We start from the raw sequence: 21,299 nt of genomic DNA on the forward strand, positions 1-21,299 counted from the left end.
GGCATTTATATTTATCTGATACCCTTATTCTGGAGCATTTAGTTGTCAGTAATTAGGACTTTGGATTGTTCAAAATAAATACTGGTTCTAAGAGAGCTACACAACATTAAAATGTATATTTTTGGTGAGGCCTCATTCAAAACTTAATTACCAAGCATTTAAATAGTGCATTCCACCTGTCTGCATAGGTAGACTTTACTTGAAACAAATGACACATTTATATCCAAATTTGTGTCTTTTTCTGCATTAGCCAAAACATACAGTTGTTCTATTATTATAGCTCCTAAGCCAGGAGTCACAGGCATCATCTTGTGTCAGGCGACAGTTATGTTAGTGCCACAGAAAGAAGAGCATAGATGAAGAGAGGTGATCACCTGAAAAAGTGCTACACTTCTTAAGATAAGTTGCCCAATGACCAAGATAGCCCCAGGTCAGATGAACCTCAGCCCCTTGAAGCCTTCAGAGAAGAGGAACTTGTTCTATGAAGTTTTGTTCTCATCTCTGACCCTCAGGGGACATGTTCAGACAGCTGCCTTCTCCTGTGTTAAGCAGCGTCTCAAGATGCGCAGGGATGATTTTATTGTGCAACTAACACCTGGAGACGCAGAGCCTTCGGGCGGCATCTTAAATGACACTCGTGTATCTTGTGTTAGATCAAGCTACAGTCATCGAGCTGTTGGAGCTCGCTCTCTGGGTAATTCCTCATCTGACACAGCCTCCTTGCGGGGCGTCATCTGAAACTGTGTGCATTCCTGCCCCGTTCAGGGAGAGTTCCACTGCCTTCTGCTTCCTTCTAGGCTCTGCCTCCAGTTTGGTCCTCTGGAGAAAACTGGCCGGAAGATTTCTAAATACAATGTTCTTTCCAGAAGTTATATTATTTTCTAAGAATAGTTTTCCAAATTAGAGCCGCATATTATTCAGGATCTGAAAAGAGCTATCAAGAGTTGGAAGGGGTTACATTCACTGACTCCAGCCCACCTCCACCAAACCACGTTTCTGTTAAGTAGCTCTCCAGCCTTTGCTTGAATACTTCAATGACAGTAAACTTACTACATGCCTACCTTGGTTGAACCCAGATCTTTTGTCCTGTACTTTTAGTCCTGTTTGATCCTCATTCTGTTCTCTGAAGTGAAAACACACATCTCTCATCTTTCTGCCAGATGGCATCCCGAAAGATACTTGAAAGCAGTAATCATGTCCTCCCACTAACATCCCCAGTTCACTCAACAGTTCTTCTCATGACTGGGTTTTAAGCAATTAAAACACTGATTGAGCAATTATGGTCTCTGGACAAGTAAGATTGTCAAACTCCCTGCCCAATTGCAGGACCCAAAACAGGCTGTGATACAGCACAGGAAGGAGGACCAGCCCCAGGGAGACAGGATGATAGTCTGTTAGTTCACTTAGAGATGGAAATAACTTTTGGCTCAAGCATGACAGCTGCCTCTCAAGCAGCTTAGAGGAAACTCAATCCACTAGGTCTCTGCCGCACTGTTAGCACTGCTGCTAAGCTGCCTCATCAGACCAGTTCGTTTTTGGCCCTGACGTTTGGGACCACATGTACACCTCCAGTGCACTTCATTCTGTTAGAAAAATCTGAGGAAGTGGGGAAAGGAAGGGAACACTTGAAAATATGACTTCACAATCCCCAACACTGGCTTCTTTGTTTTTCTTCTGAAACGTGTAAGCATAAAGTTGGCTAGTGCAAATTTAGCGATCCAAAGAATTTTTTTTTTTTTTTTTTTTTTTTTTTTTTTTTTTTTTTGCTGAGCACAGACACAGATTGAATTAAAGGGCACCAGGAGAAGCAAACTTCTTTACAGAGAGTCCAACCTGAAAAACTTTCACATGAGCTGTGTTGTTTCATTTAGAAAATAAAAACTGAAGAGAAAGGGTCTTAGGAGGAAGAGAGGAGAAACCCTTTGGTTACCAAGTCAAGACTCGATCTGCTCGCCACACAACAGGCCAGTAAATCATGAGCTGAGGTGACAGGGCAAGGAATAACGACTTTATTCGGAAAGCCAGCAGATCGAGAAGATGGCAGACTAATGTCCTGGAGAACCATCTTACACAAGTCAGAATTCAGGCTCCTTTTATACTAAAGAGGGGAGAAGCTGTAGTTGGTTGTTGCAAACTTCTTGGTGTCAGGAGTCCTTCATTCTTGCAGCTGTCCACGTAGGTCAGGGCACGATGTTCCTGTAATCCTCCAACAAGACAAACGTTATAATCTGTCCTGCAACTTTTTATCTCTGTATGAATGGATAAGTGTCATACCCTTAAAGGTCAGAGCCTTGAGAATGGGCTGTCCTGTATATTTCAGGTGACAGGCAACATTCTTTTACAAAAGGTGCAGAACCAGCATGACTCAGCACAGGAAACAGAGCCCAGGGTTAGAGCTAAAGGAACAGATCCAATATGGAGTCAGATTTGTTCCTCCCTGTTAACTTTGTCTTCTCCCTTGGGCCCCAGTCAGGCGCTGATGTTCATCCGCACTGCTCTGCACCTGCTCTGGTTCCAGGAGGCCAGAGGGGCCTGTCTTCCCTCCCACTCCCACCCCTCTTCTTAATTACCTTGAACTTTGAATGTGGCTGGACCCTTTCCACATTAATTACATCTACAGACTTTGGATTTGAATTGACTATATTTTTCATGCAGGAATTTTGTAGCTAATTCGTTAGCTGCGACTGGAAAGCTTTAAAAAAAAATTATTCCTCATTACTGGGCAGCCAAGGATCACTGTTTCCAGTTCTGTTCCACAAAGAACTTTCATCCATTGTCCTCTTCTAGAGAATTGCGACACAGAGAAGAGACTAAATTGTACATAGGGAAAAGGGTCCTATTTGCTGATGAAAAGATTTTCATACTCTGTTACAACAGAATATACCTTTGAGATCTGATTCTGTGTTACCAATTTGTTCCTGACTTCTTCCTTGCAAGATCACTTTTTAAAATTCCTTCTTGATTGAAAAGTGGAATAGGCCAAGAGCACAAAATTTTTCACATAGAAGATCTGTATTGTCTGAAATAAACCACACAGCCTCATCTGTGTATATTCATTTCTTGTGTGTAATTGCTATAAAATGCACATCCTCCTAAAACAATGCTCTTTAAAGTTTTGCTAAGACCTTATTATATTACATTTCATTACAATAATCTATGCCCCAGCCTTAGTCATTCCAAATTTTTAAACTTTTGCAACGGGTGATTTGAAGAGTAATTTTAACAAATGTGGTCTGACAGAAGATTAGGAAATGTTCCTCATTCATATTGTCTCACATGGAAATCATCTTTCTACCAGCAGTTAGGACAGATTCTAAAGGAAATATGAGGAAACAATGACTTTGAAAACAGCTGTATCTTTTCTCTTTAATGAGGAGAGTCATTTTAGAAGAAATTTTAAGCCTCTGTTAAAAAAAAAAAAACAAAATCCAAAGACTCAATTGGGTTTTCTTCATAAGTTTCTGACATAGCCATGAAAGTAGAAATTTGTTGACTCATGAGAGGACTTTTTTTTAATGCAGAAGGAACTAGCATGTTCAAATATCCTTTATATCCTCATGGATCTTTCCAGATTGTTTGCTGGCATTTAGTTCATTTAGTTTGTTTATTTTCAGTTGTTGTTATATGAATTCACAATGTTTTTTGTAAAACAGCCTCTTTCATTAATGTTTGATTTTGTACACCAAGAGGTTTCTTATCTTTGCATTAAATATATAGAAAAAAAGATAAGTAATGAATATCCATGGTTGATTAATAGAATATTGTGCCTTTTGTTCTTAACAATGTTTTAACTGCCCTAATTTTGGATTTTTTATGGAAAAAAAAAAGTGTCATTTCTCTTTTCATCAGCCTTAAAAACCACAGCATGCACACTTAACTCATTAAGTAACCAGGATCAACACAGTTTCTTTCAACTCCCCTAATCCATCAGTTAGAACATGAACTTGACAAGTTCCAACTAGGACACAGTTTCCTAACTCAGCAGAGCCTAATGGATGTTTGCTGCCTGAAAGTCTGCCTTCCTGAGACCTGGAGCGTGAGAGTGCGATTTAAACTGGGGGAGGGGTGGGCATGGAATAAATAATGTTCTGAGTTCAGGAGTCACAGTAGAAGAAAGGGCTCTTCCAAGCCTTATGGGTTTTCTTTTAAGGAAACTTGAGACCCACATACTTACAATTTTGAGTAAGAGGTTGAGTCAATGCCCCAATTTGTTGACTGGAATTCTGTAGAGCACACGTGCCCTCTTCCTAGGGGATTTAAGCCAACATTTAAAATACTGGCCCACACCTCCACCATTCTCATCCGACAGCTGAAATTGGATCCGTTTCATGATTTTGTGCTTATTACTAACGACTCTGTGCTCCCTCTGACCCTGTGACTATCACAGTGAAACTGAAGTTACACTTTATGTCCTCAAATCAACTGGAATAGCTATATTTTGACATTCACTCTTCTAATCATATTTTTTTTTTCACATAACTTTCTGTCACACAATCTACACCTTCCTAAAAAGTGAAGAGTAGATTCTTTGCCGCAACAGATATTTTTCTTTGTAACCTGCTAAGGTTCTTATAAGAACTGGTTTTAATTTGCGACAGAGTAACAATCAGGGTAAAATTTGTTCTACTTTACCCACTAATTGGACATTTTTGTTCAATGAACTGGACTTGAGCTTTCCACTATTTAAAAGTGAAAGGATTTGCTAAGTAAATCAATAACTTAAACAAGATTACAAAGAGCCTGGTTAGCCTGCTTAAGAGAACAAACCTCTAAGAGTTTAAAAAAAACTACTCTAGTGTTACTGCTTTTGCAACATAATATGATCATTTACAAATCTCACTGATTTAAAAAAAAAGTCTAGGTTTTTCTTTTTTTCCACATTAAATAAAACAGTTTAATAGTTTTGTGATAGTTAATAATTGTCCTTTAATTGTCTTAATCTATAGAATTTATCCTTTTTATTTACATAAAACATATTAAACTGGCCAGAAGCAGTATTAATAGGCCAGAGCAAAAAGTGTAAAGAGATATAAAACAAATTGTACAACCTTACAAGGTAGTGGCTGTGTGTGTGTTTTTAGGTATGGATACCTAAATTACACATGTATGTGTGTGAGTATCTCCAGGCAAAACTTTACCAGATGTTTTAAATACTGGTTGAGAATATGAAATATCATTTATTTTACAATAGCCTTAAATGTGACCTTTGTTGGATGCTCCCCACTCCTATGAGAGTTGTTCTACCTTGAGAAGCTCTCTGGTCTTCAGGGCGACCTCGTTCTCTGCATTCTGGCAGCAAGGAAGTGCTTAATTCAATGTAGCCTTGAAGCATGGGGCATGGAAAGCCACAAGCTTTATCCTCCCTCCAGCAAAATTTCTTTTCCTGCAGAGATCAGAGGAAAGGCTTTTGAGAAACACGCAAGTCTCTGGCAACATCCTCACTCAGACTGATATTCACCAGGGTTTGTTCTTTACTATGGTTTGATCTCTTTCACCTTCAGTTTTCTGAAGCGCATGTTTGTTATTTGTCATGTATATCAGATGAAATAGATATATACTGAATACTCTTGAATTGTTGAAAAATTCGTTCACAGATCCCAACTTGAATTTCTTTGCCCTACCCTGAAACGGACCCTAGGCTGTGATTAGCAGGTAGGGTAAATTTCCCTCCATGAATGACTTCCCTGCCAGTCATGACAAATCACACAGCACTTTGGTAAATATCTACACGTTACCATCAGAGAGTAAGCGTAGGTTAGAAAAGCCAATTTTGAGACAAAATTCAATCCTTTCTCTAAATCACTATGATTCAGAAAACTAATTTAGGTACAAATCCTGCCTTGGAAACAAAAACTGTGATTTTTCTCATCTGTGAGTTGATTCTCTAAAACCACACTGGGTTGGGCGAACTCATCTTGAGCCCCTTCAGAGATGGAGGGAAGGTTTTATATTCTCTGTATTTTGATGTCATACTTGGGTCTTGGAAGAGTCAGGCTGATCAATCTATTCAAGCAGTCTGAGCCGTCCTGAAAGGAACTACAAGTGACGTCACTTGCTCAAACGCCACAATTCCATTGGAGTAGGGAGTCTCTCTGACACCAAGTTTTGCCTTCAGCACCCATCACCTGCTATTATAATTGTCTGGTTATCTGTCTCCTTCACTAGACCAAGCTATTGAGAGCAGGCACTCTTCAGCATCTTGCTGTGCTGAAGTAACAAAACTTTCCCCAAAGTCCATTGCACTCGGGACACAGAGGAAGGCCTCTCATGATGTAGAACCTCTATTTCCAAGAAAGCTGCAGTCCTTAAAAAGCAAAATTGATGCCCTCCAAGAAAAAGGAGTTTGCAAAGCAAATCATTGCACAAGTAAAAAAATTTTTTTTAAATGGGAGATATGAAAAAATGTTGAAACTAGGATTCAGATAGTCTCAAGCATTTTAGAATCACCCAGGTCTGAAGCAGCCAGGTCTTTAAAAGAAAAATCGGGAGATTTGGAGTTTAAAAACCAAAGACTTAGATTGAAGAGCAAGACTAGCCACTTTCTAATAATTCAGCTTCCTCCTCTATAAAACTGATGCTACCTACCTCACGGGGTTGCAAGGATGAAATAAGATGAGAGCTGGTGAAGGGGCCACTTGCAGACATGACTGTCCCGGGAGCTGTTATGCCAATCATGTCGGTCTCTTCTCCCTGGAGCACAACCTGCACAGATGGAGCAGCCGTCCTTGGTGAGCCGATTCTTTGTCCCACAGATGCCATCCACACACCTGCCCGCACTGCGACGATTGTGTGTATTGTGGAGTAGATAAATGTGTGTACTTACATGTTTTCAGTGTGTGTATTTGTGCAAATACTTCAATATAATAAAAACTTTATCCCGCTCCAGTCTCACTATGACCATCACTGTATTTTAAATAAGCTCTATTTCTGTATGTTCCAAAAGTTGTATCAGTGTTTTTGTCTATTATATTCTTGGGGTAGCACAGATATATTTTCTACTCCAACTTTATAAGCTATTTTTTTTGAAGTTATCTCTCATATTACCATTGTATTTGTTTATAGTTTGTATGTCACCTTTACGTGAGTCTCATTTAAGTTAATTCAACCTACACTGTGAGATGTCTGCTAAGTTTAGAATAAATGAATGAGCAAACTGATGAAAGGATGGCCAGATGGATGGATGGATAGATGGATGGATGCTTGAAATAGTCTGGGCAGATATTTTTGCCCAACTTACAGATGATGAAATCGAGGTTAAGGGACTTAACTTGATCACTCAATTGACAAGTGCCAAGCTAGGAATTCTGGGTTTTTTCCATGATACAAACCTACCATGATTAAGTCATTTTAAATGATTAATCATTCCTTGATATTCTCTTGATTTTAACAGTCTGTATGACCATTCTTATGATGCAATTATTCACTATCCTGTTAAGCTTTATTTAGTTCTTATCCAAGGTAGATACCTATTTTTCTAATTTTTATTTGCCGTTTATACATGTGAATACTGCCACATGAATTTTGTTTCACGTTTATTTTGAAGAATTGAAAAGTAAACCCCAAGATCCACAGTGGTTTTTATCTCAATGAACTGAAGATGAAACTTTCAGAAAGTGGACAGACACAATTCATATTTTCCAGAAGATACATTTTATTTTAAAATCTCCTAATGTGAAATTTTCACTAATATAGACTGACTTTCCCTTGATTTGTCTGCCATCCGTGTGTAGATTCATTCATTTATGCAACAGATCTTGCTGGGATCCTGCACTGAGCGAGCTACTGTCTCAGGTAGTGATGCACACAGATGACCAGGTCCCTGCCTTCCAAGAGCCCAGAACAGTAAACAGATCCTTAAAAAAGACAAATGACTGCCTGGAAGAAAAAGAAATTTTACAACACCTGTAACAGGCAGGGGATGGAGATCTCTATCATAACAATTGAAAAGGAAAGGACCACCTGTTGAAAAATGAGCAAATGATATCAACAAGCACTTTACAGAAGGAGGAATATAAATGGACAATCTGCTCACTGGATGACTTACCATTTTAACCTATCAGGTTGGCCAGAATTTTAAAGATAGGTACGGTCCAGTGTTGGAGAGAATGTAGGGGGAAAGGCGCTGTTCAGATGAGTGAAAATCAATCCACTATTTTGAAAGAGCAGAATCTGACACTTGTGACTGTTTATGGTTGTGATACAGGAGTGCCAGAAGTGGTGGTCTGACTGTGTAAGGGGATTTTCGTGACAAAAACCTGAAACAAATTTAACGACAACCAATATAGACCCCGTGGTTAAATAAAACTATGGGTTAGTTTGTATTGCCCTTAAAAAATGATGCAGCAAATTTATAAACTGGTCATGGTATTTTGTTAAGCAGGGAAATAAAGTGTTTAGAATGATATGCACAGAACTTTTAGCAGAGACTCCTTCTGGGGAGTAGAGAGTTGAATGTGGGAGTAATTTCATGTCACTTATGTGCTTTTCCCAGTGTGATTGGGATACAGATGATTAAACCTTTGTTTTAAATATTATTGAAATAAGGCAATTGTTAAATGTCCAAATGGCACAGTTTAGCCTAAGTGCTGTAAGCGAGGTATGTACCAAATATCATGGGAAAGAGAGGAGGAGTCCCGAGGGCTTACTCTCTATCTACCGAGCCCCTTTGCATCCATCATCCATTTATCCCCTCAGTGACCTTCTGAGATCAGCAATATTATCCCTATTTTATAGATGTACAAACTGAGGAGAAGAAAAATCAGGGAACGTTCATAAGGTCACACAGCAACACAGCGGCAGAGCTAGATTTTAACCCAGGTCTGTCTGGCCGGCTCCCAGACCCGCACACAAACGCCTGGTCCGGGTATTGTGGGTGGTGACCAGAGGGAAGAGCTACAGCCCAGGCAGAAGAAACTGCACAGGCAAGAGACGACCTAAAAGAATGTAACCTGATCAAGGGGCCGTCGCTAATAACAGAGGACAGTTGTTAAAACTTCTCACACGTGACTATAAAAGAATGGCAGACTCTACAAGTCACAATAAAATCAAAACCTTTTTTCTACAGACTTCCCCTTTTCCTCTAAAATTGAACTCTGAACAAGAGGCCTCTGGAATGAAGGCAGAACAAGAAAATATAGCTCTGAATCTAGACTTCCTGTCTCCCCCAGTGATTAGTGAAAGGGTAATTCTGCATGTGTAGTGAACTTCCGTGGGTATCCCAAATTTTACAGTCTCTCCATATTTTGGAAGCTTCCCCCAAGTTGTGAGTCTACCTTCCTATCATAGCATCCAGAACACTGCTTCCCAGCCTCCCTTGCCCCAAGGCTGCAGACACGTGACAGGTTCTACCAAACCGAGGCAACCACATCAGATTTGGGGTTGAAAGTGATGCCACAAGCAGGCATCAGGGCATTTATTTGCAAATGCAGGTGCTTCTGGGTTAGTAGATGACAGTAGCTACCTTACCAGGCCCATTCATCAGTGAGGGGCTGGGAGGTGCTCCTGGGAGCTTGGAAACATTGCCTCCAGCCCTTGCAACATTTCAGTGAGTTTTTTAATATCCCTCAATAAATCCCCACCACTGAAAATCAGCTAGAAGAGATTCTGTTGTCTGCAGCTCAGAACCCTGATCACCATAACAAGGGAGCTCTAAGGGGAAAGGAAGAGGTTTCTCACAATCTCATCAGTCTCAGCCTCATACAAGGTCCCTGAGGTCAGTGAATTCCAATCATGTTTAGGATTTACCCTGGAGTTTTAAATTCTACCCAGAAGCCATTGAATCTTCTATTTATTTGTAAGTATTCTAAAAATGCTAGTAATAATGTATGGACCTCATAGAATCTGAAACATCCCCTCCCCCAGCAAATGCTAACAGTGCAAAGAGCTCCACCCAAATGCATGATTGCTGGGATGGAGGCAGGGCTGTGCCTAATTCCCCAGTGACTTCCCTGTGAGACCTGCTCATCTGAAAAAGAATGTGAATGGAGGGGAGGGGAGAGGAGGGGGAGGCTTGAGAGATACCTTTAAAGTCCTTTGATGTCCTTCAGTGACGACGATCTGTTAATGCAGGACCTGGGCAGTAACATCCTGGAGACAGTTCGGCTGGAGGTCACACAGCCTCCTGGGCTTGTCCTGGGCTCTGTCCACATTCATGATGGGAGGTGAGTTCAGAGGTCTGACATACAAAGAAGATTCTAGTCATGGCAGTTTGCTGTGGCCTAGGGGAGTTGTATCTTAAGGAAAAAGCCCTGAGATAGATTCCCCTCTGCCCAGGGCAATTTAGGAGAGCTGGGCTGTCTTCTGGGATTAGCATTGGGCCTGGAGGGGGGATTTGCCCACTGAGGCTATGGGAGGCCTGTCTTGTGGGTAAGTGATGCTCTAGAGCTCTGTCCTCTTTGGAGTTAAAGGCAGAATTACTTTTCTTTATGTAAAGAGCCAAATTTTGTTAAAACAAAAATAAAGACTAAGAGACCAACTATTAAATGTTGAGCAGGACAGTTTTACTGTCCAGTCAGGAACTCAACTCATCAGCTGAGGCCCTGGAGGACAAGGTAAGAGGAAAAGGAATGGGGTAGATCTTTTAAGCCAATAGCATGTGACCTGTCCCTGTGCCATATTTGTAAAGCAAAGACTGAGAGTGGTGACTGTCACCAGCTTGCCTCAGGGGCAGGCAACTGGGCTGGCCGGAGGAGGCCGAGCCTGCAGGGTTCCAGTGGGGTCTGCCATCATCTGGAGAGTCTGCCCCGTGTTGTTACCAAGTTCAAGCTTGTACCGCTCACTGCATCACAAGCCAATAAATCAAGAGACGGATTGCTGGGGCAAGGATTAGTAACTTTATATGGAAAGCCAGCATACTAAGAAGATGGTGGACTAGTGTCCCAAAGAGCCATCTTCCCAGAGCTGGAATTATACTGAAAGAGGAGGGAGTGTGGCTGCTTTGTTGCAAACTTCCCAGTGCAAGAATGCTTTGTTCTTGCAGCTGTTCACATAGATCTGGTCACAATGTTCCTGTAAACCTCCAGCAAGACAATCGTCATTCTCTGTTCTGCAAAGTTTTATCTCTATATGAATGGAAAAGTGTCATAGCTTTAAAGGTCAGAGCCTTGAGAATGGGCTGTCCTGTCTATTTCAGGCTCCAGGCAACATTCTTTTACAACCTGTGTGGAGGAAGCATGACTAAGCTCAGGCAGCAGAGCCCAGGGTTAGAGCTAAAGGAGCAGATCCCATATGGGGTCAGGTTTGTTCTTCTCTGTTACAGTGTCAGCTGGTGGGGTGGCCAGTGGGGGTGGTCAGCTTCTGATCTGGGCTGCCATCAAGTGCAGAGGTGAGAGGCCCCGGCACAGAGAGTGGGGGCCTGACTTCTGCGTAAGGTGAAGTGGTTTTCTGTGTGTTCTCACAGGGTGCCCGGGGCCAGGCCAGCCTGGGCCTTTCTCACCACCATCCTGCTTGCTGTTACTTCCCTCGGGCTCCCTGTTCCCTGCTTTCTCACATGCTGGAGACCCCTGAGGCGCCCACCCCACCCCCTGGGAAAAAGGTCCTGCTCGGCAGTGACTGCTCGGAGTGGGGCAGGAAGCGCCGGGGCGCAGGGGGAGAAAGGGCGGCTCTTCCTTATCTGCGGCTGGAGCAGTTTGAGAGCAGTAAACAGGAGGCGGCCCAGCCCTGGAAATGCCTGCACGCGGTATTTCTTTTCAACTGGAAAGAAGGGATATCCTGACATTGATCAGTGAGATGGTCCCTGCTCGGCGTCTTTTCCAGACCTGCAATCGGAAGGGCCGGGACACAGGCTTTGTCCTGTGAACTGAAGGCTGGGACACTCCCAGGCCAGGAGCGACCGCATCACTGGTCACTGTTTGACACGTGCAGACTCCTGCCGAATCCACAGTCACCCAGGCCCATGGGGACCCTCTGAGGATGCAAGGAGGACCACCTGACACGGGACCCCCGAGGAGAGGCACAAACCTCCCACGGTGCCTGGGCAACAGGGCAGAGCTGGACACTAACATCCCAGATGGACACTGAGGCTTGAGAACCACCAGCACTTAAAACTCGGTTCGGGTGATTGAAGAACTGGATTTCAAATTTTAATTTATTTCCTCTCAAATGGCTCCATGTGGCTGGCGACTGCTGCAGTGGACAGCCCAACAGCCCAGCTCAAGCTTCGGCGGTTCTCAAACTTTCATAAACACAAGCGTCACCCAAGCAGCCTGGTGAAAAGTGGACTCTTAGGGACTAGGTTTCCTCAGGTTGGGAAAGAGGCCCCGAGGCGGGGGCGTGTTGATGAGCATCCAGGCTGACTCAGGGCCCCTGTCCATCTGCCCCTCCCCCTCCTTCCTTTGCCCCCAGTGTCCAGCCTCCTCTGTGGCTCTCTTCTTTCCCTCCAGCACCTAATCTCCATTCTTTGCACTCTAACTGAACAGACAGTGAATGCTGAAGGGCCAGGATGAGGCTTGATGGTGAAGGACTGGGGTGGGGAGGCCAGACTGCATCCCCTCAGCCAGGGTGGTGGAGTCAGTCGGACGTGTGAGAGTAGACAAAGTAAATCTTTGAGCCTCAGTTTCCTCATCTGAAAAGGAGGGTGGTTAACGCCTACAGTCCAAGACGTCTGCAAGGGTTCAGTGGCACAGAGTGGAATCCAATAGTGGTGGGTTCTTGCCTGCATCCCACAATCCCTCACTCTCTTCTGGTCCCTTCCAGAGAAACAGCACCTTTGCAAATTAAGCATCTCACCTCGTGCCTCTTGTTGGGATCACAGACACACCACCCAGCTGTAAATACGGCCTCTACTTGCCCCCCGATATCTTAGAATTCTGAACTTGGGGATTTTCATAAGAAAGTGCTTAGCAGGTAAATTGAGGATTTGGGCTGGGAAAAATCCTGCCTGGGGCTTTCTCCAGGAGGATAGGGACCATGCCCTCCTCATGGCAGATTAAGGGTGTCTGAAACATTCTAAAGACCTTGGGGAGGCCTGGGCTTTTGACGAGGGTCTCTAGGTGAAGCCAGTAATGACAAGTTGTCCTCACAACACGCCAGTAGCTCTCTGGGGCCCCAAGACCTCAGAAACAGCCACTGCATCTCAAGCAGTTTGTAGGGTCAGTCTGGATCCAGTTGTTAAGTCTGGCCACCATCCGTCCCCTGCTCTGGGTCCCTCAGATCTCCATTTCCTGAGTAAGAGAGAAGCACTTTGCAGTGAGGAGATGGCTCTTTAATCCCAGCCCTGCCCCCTCCCCCCAGGGTCGCTGTAGAGGCTGATGGTTTCTGTCTGCCAAGCTCTTCTCTATAAATGATCGGAGTCTCAGCTTTCTCAGAGTGATCTTATTACCCCTGGTGGCTTCAGGTTCAAACAGTGTAGTCCACCTTCCTGGAAACTAGATATTGGGCGATTCCAGGGCCAAAGCACAATTATTCCCTGATGTTGTGAAGGATCCGGGGGTGGGAGGCAGCAGTGGCCTCACCTCTTACAAGTTCCTCTGATTGCTGGGGAGGGGCTGGGGTCAGGGGGCCAAAGGAAGCTGTGGATTCCTGAGGGAGGAGGCAGCCTGCAGACCTCATGGGATCCAGAAGGCCCTTGGAGCTGGGACCACAGTCCAGGTCAGCCTGTGATCCTTGTGCTCCTCTGGGCTCTCGGGGCCCAAGTGGAGAGAGATGAGAGGCTGCCCTCCAGGCAAGGAAGGCCAGGCCCCCCCGGAGCTGGCCTGGCCTCTGGGCTCAGAGCAGTGGTGCTGCCAGCCTGGGCTGGTCAGTGCAGACTGACCTCACATGAACGGCGCGCCTGCACAGAACAGAAGCTCCGTCCAGTTTAAATTCATGGGGCGGACTTGTTAGAGGAATTGGAGTGCCTCAGGGACCCTAGGGCAGGCTTCCTGAGGGACTGGAACCAAGACAACTGCTCTCCCCCAGGCTCCATCTCTGTCTCTGGGCAACGTGACCATCTGTCTCAGTGTCAGCCTCTCTCCCTCTCCTCTTTCTCCGTGTGAATCCGCTTCCTCTGCCCTGTTTGCACACGGCCCATCAGGACTGTTCCAATACGGCGCCCCCAGCCCTGAGTCCCCAGCTCCACCAGCCACCTGACCAGGGCTCCTGGAGTTCCAGCTGCAAACTACGAAACCAGTAACCTGATGGGTCAGGCCTCCAGGACAGGTGCTCCCCACCTGTTCAGTCAGCTCCATGGGAGGAGCAGGGTCACTGGGACAGGGCTCTGGTCTCACCTTCAACTCCGGTGAGGGAAGGAGAGCTGGGAAGGCAACTCCAAAAGGGTTCTGTTGCCCAAAGCTTCCAATATCCTTTCAGCTCTAAAACAATAGGATGCTTACCTACATGCACCCATCAGTCCACCGGCCAGCACCTGCTGGGCCTGGAGACAATAGAGCGGTGGGGTGGGGTGTCCTGGCCTCCCTTTCCCGGCAGCAGAAAGAGACCTTGCTCCCTTACTCTCCCCAGCCCCTGTTCAAGGAACAAATTCCACCCCAGGTCACTGGCCCCAAGTGTCCCAGCACCGGGTTCTGACCGGGGGTCAGCAGGCATTTCCCCAGGTACCTCCTCTTGGAGGGCAGTTTGATCTGGGCTCAGAGCCAGCTGGTGTGACGTGCTGGAGAATCCCCCTGAAGCCACCTTTGTTGTCGCCTCTCCTAATCCAGCCCCAGCAGCTGAGCTGCCCCCAGTGGGTTCCCTGGCCTGTTGCCTGGCCCGGCCCGGGTCTGTCTCAGAGCTCACAGTTGCTAGGGCTGGCAGTCTCCCTGAGTCCCCTCCTCTCAGGGAGGCAGCTGCCCCTGTCCATCCCCTGATGCCTGGTTTGCATCCCAGAGTCCCCATGAAACTCACAAGGGCAGGAAGGCAGAACTGCGGGTCCCCAGGGGCAGGCAGAGATGACGGGAGGAGGGGCACTGAGAAGGGGCCGACCCACAGCCTCAGAGACCAGGTGGGGGTCCTCATAGTGCACCCCAGCCTGGGGTGTCCCCCCTCTCCTTCTGCAGGGGTTGGGCCCCAGCCCTGCAGCATCTCACCGCTGCATCCTCAGAGCCGGGAGTGGTGGTGGGGGGGGCGTCTTGCTATGACAGGCTGGGATTTGGGGGCTTGACACAGAAAACAGCTGGAGCCCAAGGCATTCACACTTGCTCAGATTTCACACTGTTGTGGTTTAGGATTAGCAGGAAAGAGAGGCAGATCAGATGCTGCTGTCATTAGAGGCTTATCTCCCCCGGGGCCAGCCCTCAGCCCTGCCCTTTCCTCCTTCCGGCTCCTCTCCTCTCCCCTATCTGCACCGGCCCACCCTTCCGCAGGGAGCGCCAGGCAGTCGCAGCTGGTGTGTGTTTCAGCCACAGGATGTGCCTTTCTGCGTTTAGTAGCCTCGAGGCTCTGGGACCCAGGGGACCGGCGGTTCCGGCAGCCAGGTGGGCTCTGGGTTGTCCATGGAGCGGATGTTGGGTGCTGCCAACAAGCAGGAGGCACCTGGGTCTGTCTGGATTGGGAGGACTGTGGATTTAGGCACTTTGAAGTGCATTCTGTTCCATTAATGACTTCATTCATGTGTTGGGAAAGTGATTGAACATGAGCTTGGGCTGTCAATGGGGGCGCAACTCTGAGTGAGGCAGTGACCTTGCCTGCAGTCTAGTGAGAAGGTCATCATCGATCAGGGTATCAGAGGGCCCAGGTGGGGCTGTTCACAGGGCAGTTCCCCAAAGTTCCAAGTATAATCTAGTGCCTGGTGATTCAAAGTGAGCCCATGGGTGGGCAGGAGGGCACCACTTTGGTGCCTGCTTGAAGTGTAGACTCTCAAGCCCCCCTGCCTCCTCACTGATCCAGAATCTTCCATTTAACAAGATCCCCATGGGATTCATGCACTCTCTAACGTTTGAGAAGTACTGGCCTGGTACATGGGTTCTCCATCCTACCCAGGGAGCTTGGAAACACACATGTGCCCATCCCTCTCCCCATCTATTCTGACTTAATTGGTCAGGATGCCGGCCAGGCACCTGGGTGTTTAAAAGATTCCAGGATGATTCTAACACGCAGCCAAGGCAGGAATCCCTGGAGGAATCCTTCTGGAGGAAATGATATGCAAGCTCACTGACTCACTTGTACTCTCACTCATTCCTCTGAACAGTACCATTGACTCAGCGTTAAGAGGGCTGAGCGACATCAGAACACCCTAACCCTTCACAACTCATGCACGGAACACAGGCATCACCAGACAACTAGAGAAGAGAAGCAAGGGACAGATTTCAGGGCACAATTCACAGAAAGGTTAAAGTTCTCAAGGCGATGCAGTGAGCCCTGTGGGTGGGGCCGGTCAGGAGGGAGGTCAGAGTGCACTGGGTCTCAAAGCCAGGGTCACAGGCACAGAGGGAGCTGGGGCAGCATAAGCACTGTCGTCTGCGATCTGGGAGGCTGGGGGCAGGGGTGGAGAACAGGATCTGTTTCTTCTGGGCTGTGAGGAGTGGGAAATTGGTACCATAGCAAAACTGCCCAGAGGGAGTGGTCTGGAGACCTGGCCTGGGCTACATGTAGCAGTGGGATCATGGACTGGGAGCCATGTTCTCACTCCTCTCGGCAGAACGGGCCAGGAAGTTTCCTTTCCACACCCATGATGTTCTGTCTTGCTGGCAACAAGCAGCAGAGAAGGCTTGTGATCCCCTCCGATGGTCAGTCACCTCCTGTGGACTCGGCATCCTGGGGAGCCTGGTGTTCCCTCAGTCCGGGCTGATGGGGGTGCAGCCCTGTGTTACTAAAGTGGCTGCCCCAGAGCCCGGCCTCTCTTTGCTCTTCCCTGGAGAACACGGCGAATCCACCCCAACTCCTGGGCCCGGACCAGGCCTGCCACGGGCAGTATTTGGAAAAATCCAGGCGGTCAACAGAGCTTGATCATCTTATTCCTTGTAACTTCCCTAGATTTTTCTTCCTCTCTGGGGACCAGAGGAAAGTCGTGTTTCTAAACCTCACATCTTAGTGGACTTTCCTGGAGGGAAGGAAACACTCTCACCTTATTGTGGAGAGTGAAAGTCAAGTTCAGCCCTGTGGTCTGGGGAGGGGAGTTGGAGGCTGTGGGAGAGGGAGCCACCTGTGCTGTGGGCCAAGGAGCGGGGTGCCAGGGACAAACACGTTCCGGTGCCACATCACCCACAGCGTCAGCCTGCCTGTGGCTTCCTAGCCGGTGCCCAGCGCTCCCAGGTGGCATCCTCGGCTGAACTTCTCAGACTTCCCAGGATCCTACCTCGTGGCACTAATTGCTGGTCTGTCCTTTCTTCCTCTGGGGAACTTCAGATGGCTGGGAAGATTTTCTTCCCTGTTGCAAAGAACATGATAATTAAGCATTTTGAGGGGTGGATGCTTGGATAAGTTCAGATTGGATGCTATATCGGGAGATGACAGCAGCGAGACGAGCCCGCAAGCAGGGCTGGTAGTGAGGAAAGCTGGGTTTGACAGAAATACGACCGAAACGACTTGGGATCCACAGGGCAGGCATGCGGCCCCTTCTCAGCACTGTTGCAGATTCCACATCTGGTCCCAGAGACAAACAATTCCAAGGGCGGCTGGAACCTCATCTCTGATGCTCCTTGGGAGTCCTGGGCATGGGAGGGGGCAGGCTGGCCTGACCCTTTGCCTCCAGGGTCAGCCCTCCCCACACCCAGCAGAGCCAGGACCCCGACTGAACCCCCTGCCAAGAGGTGTTCCCCAGCAAAATGCTTCCCCTCATCCTCCCTAAGGTCTTGGGCCATGGAATTGCCTTCCCTGGGACCTCTGGGCTGAGAAACACACACTTGGGTGAGCTGTAGCCCAAGCAGACTGTCTCTGGGAGCCCGGGGCTGGCTTCCAGGGCCTTCTAGAAGCTCCTGCAGGTCTGGGGTTCTTTGGTGACCAGACTGACACTCAGGTCAGGGGAAATGGGTTGTGAGGGTGTCAGGGGAAGCACCTGCCACTTGAGGGCATGAGAGTGCCACGCCCACACCTTCTAGGTGCTCTCAGGCAATCACCGTGGCTCTGGGTGGCTTCACCCCACATGGCCAGTTCCAGAGCAGGACCTGGACGAGCCTCTGTCCCCAGAGCTTTACATGGTGGGACTTGCTTGTTGTCCCAGCTGACCATCAGCTCCTCAAGAGAAGGGACAGTGCAGGGTCTTTGTACACCTCATTCACCACAAGGTGGCCACTAATGAGCCAGCAATGAACATGGCGATGGGCTCTGTGTGTCCCAGGTCTCTGTGTACCTGCCACTTCATAGCCATTGCTCCTAATTATTCAACTAGGCAATAGAATTTCCATCTCCAGTTGAGGAAATTGGGGCTCAGAGAGGTTAAATGACTTCCTTAAAGACAGAAACAGTGAGAGCCAGAGCAGGGTTTTGAACCTGGACTTGTCCGTCTGCACAGCCATCTGGTTTCTGCACTCGCCCATACTGAAGCCATTAGGTGCTCCTCTCCCAGCCGCCACCCGATCCCCTCCCAATCGTACTCCCATTTCCCAAGCTCACTTGGCTTCTGGGAAGAGCTGCCCCGGAAGGGCCATTGGAAAGCGAACACTGACCGACACCTCTGTCACCAGGCACTGGCTGAATGGGACAGAGGGGCTGGGGGCCCTGGGTCCCCATCATTGGCAGCCTCCCCAGCCCAGCCCCTGTGGAAAGGGTTGACAACTCAGCAAATAAAATATGGGCTATACTTGCACCAAAAAAAAAAAAAAAATCTATTGTTTCCCTGACATTCAGATTTAACTGGGAGTCCTGCCTTTTACCTGGACATTGGCCCTGCCTGCCCCATCCCCACCAGGGAAGTCCGGGCAGGGAAGGAGAAAAGGGAAGTGGTGAAGGAGAGAGCAGGGGAGGGCAGGAGGAAAGAGGGGTGAGAGAGGAGGGTGAGTGCTGGCTCCCAGTGCCCAGCCTGGTCCCAGTCTACACACAGGCAAGGAGGGCTGGGGGCTGAGATCTCACCCCAGGCAGGCAGGGCTGGTGGGGGTCGGGGGAGAGACAGTGCCTCCTCCTCCTGCAGCCCTGAGAAGGGTCCCCTATTGGAGGGACGATGGAGAAGGGGAAGCCCAGAGGGCCACTTCTGGCGGGGCACTCCGCTGAGCCTAGGGAGCGAGTGCCACCCAAAGACGAGGGCCAGGAGTTGTGTTTGCCTCACACCTCCTGCCAGAGAAGCGGCTCTGGGGACGGACAGGGCCCAGTGAAGGAGGGCTGAGCTTGTCACGTCTCATCACTTCTGGACCAGAGATGTTGGCTCCTGGAGGTTTTTCCTCGTGTCTGAGAGGAGCCGGGACAGCCTCTGGTGGACCCCGGCTGAGGACCCTGGCCCCTGCGAGGCCCAGCTCAGGGTGTGACCGGCCTCTACTCACGAATCTTCCCACTTCAGCTCCCAGTTGCTCCTCCTTCTCCTGGAAACGAGGTCTCTGCCGCTTTTTAAGGCGTGATTGCATGTTCCGCCCTGTGGCTTTTTCAACTGGGTGTTTCTGCTTTTAAACAAAATTTGGAGGCTTCTGAGCCTCTGATCCTTCCTCCCTCTGCGTTGCTGTGCTAGTGGGAGTCCTGTAACTAGGCAGACCTATTTCCTCCAGATCCAGGAAAGGATGGCAGCCAGCCTGTGTAAATGCCTTCAGTGCGTGTCAGGGAGGCCCCAGGGCCCAGCTCCGCTTTGGCTGCCCTTGAGCAGTTCTTGTGATGCTCAGACGGCCTCTGAATGCTGGCAGCCTCCACACATTAGCCCATGATTGTTGGCAGGGCCCCCGGAGCAGCGGCAAGGCCTGTCCTGGGGCCCAGAGGAGTGTCCGGTAGAGGGCTGTCATGTCCAGGCTGCTTAGTAAGGACCAGACAGGTGGACACAGGACTCCAGATGGCAAGACGTCAGAGATGGATGAAACTGGGCACTGGAGAGGGCAGTGGCAGGGACCAGGAAGGCCGGGTCAGTGCCCAGCCATCCCACCAGACGGGGGTCCAGTAGAGGCTGAGCCTGGCACCAGCAGATCAGAGATGGTGCTCACGGGGCCCCTGGGAAGAGTGTCTCAGGCCCTTGACACTCTAGTTGTCAGAGTCAAGATTAGGGTGAGGAGAGCGAGGTGCAAGGGTGCAAAATTTAAGGAGGCATGATGCTCAGAACCAGCCCTGCTCTTGCCTGACCTGAGACCGATGGGGGAGCACCTTAAAATTTGGACCTCACTCCCCTCATCCCAGTCCCAGCCCTGCTGGCTGCGCCCTGGCCAACCCAGCAGGCTGCTGCTTTGGCTTCACAGGACAGTGCAGGTGGGGTGTGTTCATGGCCTCTGGGGTTGGATGGAGTCCTTGCCCTGGTTTCATGCACCTGTCCTGGCGGGACCTCCCAACAGGCCCACAGATTCCCGATATCTCTGTCTCAGAGAAGGGTGACGTCCATCACTCAAATGACCAAAACAGGTCCTGGTGGGACCTCTTCCTTCCTTCTCACCTGGACAGCAGTGTGGTTCCTAACTGCTCACCTGTCTCCAGTCCCGCCCACTCCTGTCAGTTCCCTCCAATCAGCAGAGAGGCCTCTCCACATCTCAGCTCTGGAGGCATCTCCCCACCAGGGCTCTTCCACTTGAAAACTGAAGGAAAGACAAAGCCTGGTCTTTGTAGCGGAGGGTTCATGCAGTTCTTTATCCAATAGAGCCTTGTTTTCTGACTATAAGAGTAATAAACGGAGGGTCAGTGGTAGAGTGCGTGCCTAGCGTGCACGAGGTCCTGGGTTCAACCCCTAGTACCTCCATAAAAATAAATAAATCAACCTAATCCCCACTCCCCAACCCCCCAAAAGTAGTAAATGGAGATCACAGTGAAGTACAGAAAAATGGAAAGAGGAGTAGTCACTTTGGCCCTGTGAAGCTCTGACACAGACACATGACTTACTCTGGCCGAGGAACTGTCAGCAGAGGTGACTTGTGTTACTGGAGGCAGAAGCTTCCAGGGCCAGGGCATGATTTTCTGTGCTCTCTTTTCCCCGCTTTCAGGAATATGTGTGTGTCTGACATAGGCACGACCTCACTGATAAAATTGGCCTAGACGGAGTGTCATCAGGCCACATGCTCTGGTTAGTGTCCTGCCTTGGCTGGGTAGCTCTGTACAAGAGGTCATCCCCTCCCAGTGCAGACACCAGCCCTGACCCCGCAGCAGCAGAAGGTGGACCATTCCCCTTCTGGAAAGATAATCCATCATTGAAGACATTTCTATGCTGTTCCTGGGCACTACCCAGCTTTCCAGGACACAAAGGTGAACAAGCAGGCAAGGCCAGGTTCCTGCTGTCACAGTGCTTACCTTTGGGGGGACATGGACACGCAGGTAGATAAAATAATGCATTAATTACA

Source organism: Camelus bactrianus, chromosome 23 (assembly GCF_048773025.1).
Source record: "Camelus bactrianus isolate YW-2024 breed Bactrian camel chromosome 23, ASM4877302v1, whole genome shotgun sequence".
Classification (NCBI taxonomy): Eukaryota; Metazoa; Chordata; class Mammalia; order Artiodactyla; family Camelidae; genus Camelus; species Camelus bactrianus.